Source organism: Brassica napus, chromosome C5, assembly GCF_020379485.1.
Source record: "Brassica napus cultivar Da-Ae chromosome C5, Da-Ae, whole genome shotgun sequence".
NCBI lineage: Eukaryota > Viridiplantae > Streptophyta > Magnoliopsida > Brassicales > Brassicaceae > Brassica > Brassica napus.
In genome coordinates, this window is record NC_063448.1 from 27,104,632 (window position 1) to 27,112,066 (window position 7,435).

Genomic DNA, 7,435 nt, shown 5'->3' on the forward strand with positions numbered 1-7,435 from the left:
GAATTCGCCTCACATCTCCGACGAGCGATATCTTCGAGCAATCATTCAGGCTGGAATTCCATGCCTCAAAAAACGAGGCCGAATACGAAGCACTCATCGCAGGGCTGCGTTTGGCTCACGGCTTCAAGATACGAAACATCCACGCTTACTGCGACTCCCAGTTAGTGGCAAGTCTGTTCAGCGGAGAGTATGAAGCCAGGGACGAACGGATGGACGCGTACCTCAAACTGGTCCAAAATCTAGCTCAAGAGTTTGACTGTTTTGCCCTTACGCGAATTCCCCATTCCGAAAACGTCCAGGCAGATGCTCTTGCGGCCTTAGCATCAAGTTCTGACCCAGGACTTAAAAGAGTAATTCCGGTCGAGTTCATCGAACATCCGAGCATCGGACCACCAATCGTCGTCAACCTCATAGAAGGTCAAGATGATGAGGAAGAAGAAGTTACGATACAACCGCAATCGGAGCAATCTGATTACGGCTGCGATACCCCATGGCTGCAGACAATTCGAGACTACATTATCAATGGACACCTGCCCACCGAGAAATGGGCAGCCTGCAAAGTCCGAACATAGGCCGCGCGCTACGTAACAGTGGACGGCGAAATTTACAAATGGAGATTCTCCGGACCACTCATGACGTGCCTGGAAGGGGAAGAAGCAAGAAAAGTGATGGAGGAAGTACATTATGGGTCTTGCGGCAACCATTCCGGTGGAAGATCGCTGGCATTGAAAATTAAACGCCATGGATATTACTGGCCGACGATGATCGGAGATTGTCAGAAGTTCGCACGAAAATGCGAAAAATGCCAGAGGCATGCTCCAACCATCCGACAACCAGCCGAAGTTCTCTCCTCCATAATTCAAAGCAAAAGCGTTTTCTTTTAGTCCTCACCGATTTCTTTTCAAAATGGGTAGAGGCAGATTCATACGCGAGTATAAAAGATGTCCAAGTCGAAAGTTTCGTATGGAGAAACATCATCTGTAGGCATGGAGTTCTTTACGAGATTGTAACCGATAACGGATCTCAGTTTATCTCCACCCGGTTCGAGGCGTTCTGCGAAAAATGGAAGAAACGACTTAACAAGTCGACGCCCAGGTATCCGCAGTGTAACGGACAAGCTGAAACGATTAATAAAACCATTCTCGACGGACTGAAGAAACGCTTAGAGGCTAAAAAAGGCAGGTGGGCCGACGAACTCGAAGGAGTCCTCTGGTCCCACCGTACCACCCCGAGGCGAGCAACGGGAGAAACCCCTTTCGCTCTGGTGTACGAAACGGAATGCATGATTCCCGCAGACGTAGAATTCCCCGGTGTTCGAAGAAGATTACTTCCCGAAAGAGAGGAGCTCAATAACGTCATGCTCCTGGATGATCTTGATCTCATTAACGAGCGCCGAGATCGAGCGCTCATTCGAATCCAAAATTACCAACACGCAACCCCAAAGTACTATAATTCCAACGTACGGAATCGCAGATTTAATCAAGGAGATCTGGTCCTTCGCAAAGTCTTCCAAAACACCGCTGAACGAAATGCGGGAAAACTTGGAGCAAACTGGGAAGGACCCTATAAAATCGAAAAAGTTGTCCGACCGGGCTCCTACGAAATAGCCAACATGCAAGGCATTAAAATTCCAAGGACCTGGAACGCGATGCATCTCAAAAAATACTATCACTAAACAAACCAACTCGCAATGACCGAACTACGAGACGGCTTGATATCCATAAGGAGTACGTAGGCAGTTTGTCGAAAGGCAAATTCAGCTGTCCCCCCTCATTAAAAAGGGGGGGGGGGAGTGGATACGTATACTCGTATACTCTCAAATTCGAAAACATCCGACCACGCCTTCGATGTTTCCGACATATCTTACCCAAGCAAATTATTCTTTATCCGCAAAACATTTTCGATATTCGGAAATAAATCAGCCGTTAGGGAGAAGCAGCCTTTGGCATCGCGAGACGTCGCAAGAGATGCCTCGAGAGTTACTTCTTCCGAACGACGAAAACGGACACTCCGTAAAAAAAATGATGAACATTTTAACACATATTTTGCGCAAAAACTCCAAACGACGGCATCTGCCGCCAAGTCCGGTGCTGATCACATCGAACTCTCGAACGTCCTAAACAGACATAGCAATCTCACGAAGATGACTCTCGTACATCCGACACAAGGATAATAGCGCTATAAAAAACAAACCCGAAATTTTGGTCCAGCACTTCCGGTTGGCTTAAAAATTGTCTCCGGAGAGATGCTCGATTCATATCTAACAAGTCATGTAAGCCGAGAACCTATCGCGGACTTTAAATCGGTACAAATCAAGTTAAAATCGCGACAGATAAATCGATAGCCGGCTAGTCACCGCATAAAATCTTAAAACCGAAAGTAAACCTAGGTCTTGCCATAAACCCAGCGCCCTGGTCTCTAACATCTCAAGGCATGATATCCAAAAGATACGAGATCCCAAAACCATGCCTCTATGTTTATATTTTACATCTTCAGATATCCCGCGAAGTCTATATCTCGCGGAAAAACTCTCAAAACGGATCTCGAACAAAACATTTCACATCGAAGAAGGATATGAGACCACAACTCATCACCCTCCTTCCACGCCATACGTAAACATATGAAAAATGCAACTCGATCACCTTGTCATAAAAAGAAAACCGCAGAGCGGCAGGGATTCAAAGCCACATACGGCCAGTCCCGAAATATGAAACAAGGCCATTTAAGGCCGAAACATCAAACATAAAAAAAAAAAAATCTCTCCCAAGAGATCTAACCAAAGTCATCCTCAGAACTCACGCTCCCTCTTCACCCGTTGCTTCGTCCAAGCCTGGAGTCGCGTCACCTTCGCTTTCTCCGAGCACAGGATCTTTCCCCTCTGAGCCTTCTGAACACGTCGGAAGAAAGCACGCGGATTTCAGGTCAGCTAGGATGAGATCGAAATCTCCATCCACGACTGCCAAATCTCCCTTGCAGCCGGACAGTCGGGCCTCTTCGGCCTCTAAGGTCGGAGGAGTCTCACTCTGGAACGACTGAACCACGGCTACCCCACCCTCAATCGTCGCCAAGGCTAAATCCATGTTCCGGATGCACTCGAGGGAGCCCAGAAAGGCAGAGATCTTTGCCAAGCGAGCCTGAAACTCAGAACGAAGAGCGTCAGTGGCCTCTCGGATCCCGCGGCTCGCTAATCCTGCATCGCCCTCGATCTGACGCTGAAGCCGACGCACCTCCGAAGATTTGGCCTTCCTGGCTTTCTTCTCCTTAAGCAGTGAACTCGCCGTCTTCCCGAGGTCCCTCTCGAGCTCCCCTATCGCGACCTCGAGTTTCGACACTTTCACAGAGTGAGAATCCTTGACAGCCGTCAGCATGGCCTCGATTTCAGACCACCTACCCTGCAGCTCCAACAACTCCCCGGCAAGACGACTGGTCTCAGAACCGCACTCGCTGATCATCCCATTGATCAACGACATGAACTGCGAAACGAGAAGAAAGTTAGGGATTTTTTGTCTTTTAGAAAAATATATAACGATCAAGAGATTATGTGAGCGACAAACCTTTCCGCGAAGCCCCGACGCTATGCTCGGGCCTCCTTGCTGCGAAGATTCCCCATCACCGCCCTTGGTAAACTTCCTCTTCCGGCCCTTAGGCTGAGCAACCGGAACAACACTAGGAGTGCGCAGCGCTAGAACGATCTCTTTCCTGGCCGGAGGAGGAGGCATAGAGTCAGCAGCCCTCTCCTTATCCTCGACGAGAATCGGAGTCGTGGACGATCCGGTAGGTAGAGCCGAAGCATCCGGAACGCTTGAGCCTGCGAGATTTCCCGCGTCTCCTGGAGTTACGACCTCGGTCCCGTGACCCGGAGCAATGGCCAGTGCAGAAGAGGATGGGAACTCGGCACCAGCTCGAACCTGTTCCTTCTCGGCTTGGCGACGAACTAGTCTCTCTCGAAAGGAGAGATGGTCAGCAACGCAAGCCGGCGCTTCGACCGGAGAAGTCGGAATCGGAGCCGGAGAGGTGGCCTCGCCCATCTCAACATCGGAACTTCTCTTGTCGCCGTGGGAAGAAGACATGTTGAAGGCAAAAGATTTGGAGCTAGAGAGGATTTGGAGGTTTGAAGAAGGGAAGGTGTGAAGCAAATGAATGACAAGAGCTCACTACTTATAGAAGTATGGGCTCAGAATTTTATATTTTTAATATATACTTTCTCAAGAATTTTCCTCCGCGGAGTTTAAAGTAAATTTCGTCCAATACGCCTAACTTTGCCAAAATCGTCAAACCGCGCGCTATAGTCTCGACTCTAACGAGCTGGGAGGCTAATTGTTGGGGTCAAAAACGGTTACAACGGAGTTAACATTCAAAACTTCCGAAGAAGAAAATAAGAACTTTCTTCGGCGAATACTTTTTCGAAATAGATTCGTTCTTACGAAAAGCTTTGCGGAGGAAACACGAGACATCGGACAAGAGTTCGAAAAAGGTCTCTGCGCAACGACCGAACGCGTGTTCCGCTCGGTCGCTACATACCGACTGAGCGTCCGTTCCACTCGGTCGCTACGTAGCGACCGAGCATCCGTTCCGCTCGGTCGCTACGTAGCGACTGAGCTCTTCCGAAACGTCGATACGACATTTGTCCATGCATTCTCGTCTACCCTTCGATGCTATCTCCCGAAGACCGTAGCGAACCCATTTCATGTTTCCCGCCATTCTAAGTCATCGATCAAACTTTACCGTAAAAACCACGGAAAGTTCGTTCTTTATCGAAAGAAGCCGTAATAAACGCTTCGAGTCAGAAGACGGCCCAAAGGGACCTAAGACATGACTCGAGGCCCAACTTACGATTTCTTAAGTAACAGCTAGTAAGCCGCATGACGGTTTACGCTTGGTTCGCAAGGAAAGATAAATGTCAAGTTTCCGCGGATAAATACGAAATTTTGAAGATAATTACGAAGATCGGGAAAAATGGAATATCTCCATTTTTACGCTATGACGGCTTAAGGGCAGAAGAGGAAAAACGCAAACCGACCTAGGAGCCAGTATATAAGGAGTCCTAGGCGAGAAGCATAGGAGAGACTTTTTCAAAGAAAACTTAGCACTTAGAGCAATTAGGCAACTTTCCATTTTTGTTAATTCGAGCTGCGACTCAACTAGGTTTTGCAGTCTTAGGTTGTTAGAACTATGAATCTGGCCGACAGCTCTCATAGCCGAGGCTTCTACCTTGTTGTAACGCTCATACGCGAATTCGGAATAAAACTCCTTCTGCTCTCTTTTACGATTTCTTATTTCTTTTCGTCTTTACTTGCGTGTTCTGATTGCTTGGCGTGTGGTTTAACAGATATCCGGGACCTCTGGGAAATTAGGGTTTTTCTAACTTTCCTAATTTAAACGGAAATCGACAGTGCGAATTTCGGTTCCCACAGTCATTTCCGGTCATCTTTGATCGTGGGTGTCACAGCCAAGGAGCCTTTTCCGGCGCCGACAAGAAGCCTAGCTACCAGAAAGGCGAGATGAAAAGCTTGACAGCTGAGAAAAGACTTGAAAGAAAACTAGGTTTTGGTATTCTGATTAAAAGTGGTTTCTTTTATGGAGACACCTTCTCGTCCTAATTTGTCCAGCTTGCTTTTTCTGTAAATTTTCTTTATATAAAGAGACAAAAATTTCAATTAGGTTAAATATTTTCTCTTCAATTAGGTTAAATATTTTCTGTTCAGAAAATTTATTGGAAAGTCTTTAACAAAAGTCAACTTCCAATAACCCATCTACGCTGTAGATGTTTTATCACTTTTGTTATTAGGATTTTTATAGTAAGGTTTTACACAAGTTTTTGTTGTGAAAGCACTGTAGTCTACTGGTTAAGGTTTAAAGGCTTCTATATCTGGAGTTCGTTTCCTAGAGTATGCAATTGCTTGCAAATTATATGATGCGAAGCTTATTGGAAGTTTCAAAGTACTATAGACAGAGCCGTTCCTTGTGGTCGTCTGCTGCGGAGAGAGTATGTCCATCGAAAATGTCATACAGCATAACCGTCCATCAATCCAAGTGTTTCGGGGTGACCTTCATTGTGGAATCTTTATCCGTGGAGTTGTTCATCAATATCACATATGTTACCGGTAGTTGATATATCTAATAGTGTTAGAAATTATATGATGATGTAATGGGTTATTCAGTGTTACAAAAAAAGTCTTAACTGAGATATTTAAGACACTAACGTTTATTTAAAGAAAAAGTCTCAAATATTCTACTTATTTTTTTATTTGGAAAGGCATAAATACAAAATTTTAGGCTTTGAACGTTTTATAGATTTTGAAAGTTTTTAGAAAAACAAAAAGGGATTAATAAAATAATTGATTTTAAAGTTTTTAAAGTCTAATTCCCAATCATAAATAAAGTTATGAAATAAATAAATAAAAATTTAAGACACATGTTAATAAGCTAGAAACATATAACAAAAAGTCTCAAGTTAAATATGTAATATATTCTGATGCACTTTGCACCAAATCTCATGTTTAAGGCTTGCTCAACATGTCTTCAAAGTTTTGAATAAAGACAACTAAAATAGTTCATATATAGTATTGTAAATATGTAGGGATGGCAATTGATGTACTGGACCGCGGGCCTGGGCTTGTAAGGGCTTGGTGTGGGGCGGGTTTGGGCCGAGGAATTCAGAACCCGCAAAATAGCGGGCCTTGCGGTACGGGTTTGTTCGGTACCGGACCTGAAGCGGGAAAGCCCGCAGCGATCCGTGGATTGCCCGCTTACCTACCTTCATTTGCCGTTTTGCCTCTTCACCTGAAAAAACAAAAGCGAAAGTTACACAAGAAAGCTCCGACGATGTAGTCCACGGCGGGAAGAGATGGAGCTTCGACGACGGCCGTTCGACGTCCGGTGCTTCTGGTCACCACATAGTCTTCGATCTTCGGCAGAGAAGCTAAACAGAGAAAGCCCCAACAAAGTCGATTCTTCTTCTTCGATGTCTCTTCATGAGCTTCTAAACTTCACAGATCAAACATGCATGTACAACTTGTAAGCTTCTTCTTCTAAACTTCACAGAACTTGTAAGCTTTTAAGTTTCAGACTTTCAGATATTTGAGCTCCAAGTAGTTTAAAGCCGTTTCATTTTTGAGTTTGTTTTAGGGATCGTGCATCTATTGTTAGAAATTATGATAGCTTCATGAGCTTGTGTTGATCAATCTAGTGTATCACATAAGCTTCGATTGATCTTTTATTTGTCACAGCTGCTGTGTGAGTTTGTTGAAAAAGTCAGAAGAAGAGATGATTGATCAAACAAGCTATGAAGATAGCATAATTTCTAGCGATGATTGATCAACCAAGCTATGAAGATAGCTTCTGTCAATAAGCAATCGTAACCTTACCTCAGCTCTTTTTCTAATTATACTCTTTACAGTATTGTTTTTTAGATCATCTGCATATACTTATATCT